We start from the raw sequence: 1,905 nt of genomic DNA on the forward strand, positions 1-1,905 counted from the left end.
ATACCTCTTTTTCTCCTCTACCTAACTCGACTACTCTCAAGGCGGCGCGGGGCCTAGGTGCTGCGCGAGGCCGCCGTGCACATCCAGACTCCTGCACTAGGTCACGGAAACGGGGTCATGAATCTCTCCTACACGAAACATGGTTCCCGGCCCCTGGAATGCTCCCAATAGGTTCTTGGGGCCCCCCTTTTTCTTTGAGACTCCCGTAGAAGGCGTCGCTCTTCTTCTCTTGCTCGCGCCGTACTCCTTCCCTCTCTCTGGACGGCGTAGGCGATGCTTCGGTAATCTCCTGGGATGCTCAGGGTTCTGGCGAGGTGAGCCCGCCTCCCCCGGGGCTGTCCTTCTTTGGTTATGCTCCTGTTGGGCCCGTCTCTTGATTCCTGTGCTGTTGGGCACGGAATCTGGCCGTTCTTGGGCCCTGGGAACTTGGTTCGTTCTGCTAGTCGTTCCCTCGATTTCCGCGCTCGATGTGCGTCGATCTGCTGATCTTCGGTCTGGTCCTCCGGTCCTGTTGCTTCCGTGCTAGGGAGCACTTGATCTTTAGAATTGACTGCTACTATCGATGGTCCGCGAGGTTTTTTTGTTCCTCTATTGCGTCGTTACGACTGTTAGATTTCGGCTGATTGCAGACGATTGCCTCAGCTTCGTACAGCTCACGATCGCCACTCTGGAAAAAGTAGGCCACTATTTTGTGGCGATCGAGACAGGATTGCAAAATCCTGACAGTGTGCGCCGTGCTGCTGCCGTGCTACCTAGCGCGATGCCGCCATGGCGCGGAAGGTTCAGGTCTGCGGATTGCTGAAAAATATCTTCCCGTCTTAATGCGGGGTTACAATAATTCCTAAAACTGCACGTGATGCCTACGCACGTTGAATTAGCTTTAGAGGTGCCCTGAGATCGGCCAAAATCGTGCTTCGCTGCGCGCGAGTTGCGGGGTAGACAGCAGTTGCCCCGGCTCTAGGCTGATTTGGTAAAGAATATCGGTTTTCCTAAACTTGCGGGTACGGCTATAACTTAGGTATCTCTGGATACCTCTTCTTCTCCTCTATCTATCTATGCTAATTGCAGGTCTCCGCGAGGCCTAGGTGCCGCGCAAAGCCGCCGTGCGTTTCCCGTCCCTTTCTCCAGATCACGCAAACGGGGTCGTGCACTTCCCTTACACCGAACAGACTTCTACCCCCCGAAAACGCTCCCAATGAATTTCGCTGAGTCTCTTGTCTCTTTTAGCCTTCACTAGAAGGCGTTAATCTCCTTGTTCTGCGTGCGCCGCGCCTCGTTCCCTTTCCGAGTCGGTGCAGTCGATGCGTCGGCGATCTGCTGAAGATGCTCATCGCTCTTGCGTAGGGAGTTCGCTTCTTCCGGGGCTGTCCTTTTCTTGGTTTGGCCTAGTTGGCCCTGGCTTGCTATTGTTAGGTTGGGTGGCGCGTGCTCTGCCTGTTCTAGGTGGCTGGAGAATCCGCCTTCTCCGTCTGTCACGTTGTCGACCTCCGCGGTCGATGTGCATCGATCTCCGGTCTTTGTTTCGGTTCTCCGGCCTTGGTGCGCTCGCATTAAAGAGCCCCTGGTCTTTGGAATTGATTGTTATTATCGGGGGGTTGCAAGGTTCCCTCCTTCCTCCGCTGCATTGCTACGTATCTTGAATCTTGGCAGGTCGCGGATGCCTGGCCTGACTTCGGACGGTCTACGGTCGCCAATTCAGTAAAAATAGGGCACTATTTCGTGGCGATCAAGGCAGGATTGCAAAATTCTGACAGGAATCCCGGCCCTTGTAGTAGGTTTCAGCGCCTTGCTGTATAGAAGGGTAATAAAGAACTCGGGGAGGGTAGGCATTTCCTTGGGCGGTTTCGCTTTCGCGTCACGGACGCGAGCGGCTTCGTAGTGGGTCCACAGTCGGCGTACGTGTCT

Source organism: Cystoisospora suis (genome assembly GCF_002600585.1).
Source record: "Cystoisospora suis strain Wien I chromosome Unknown contig_2383, whole genome shotgun sequence".
Lineage (NCBI taxonomy): Eukaryota > Apicomplexa > Conoidasida > Eucoccidiorida > Sarcocystidae > Cystoisospora > Cystoisospora suis.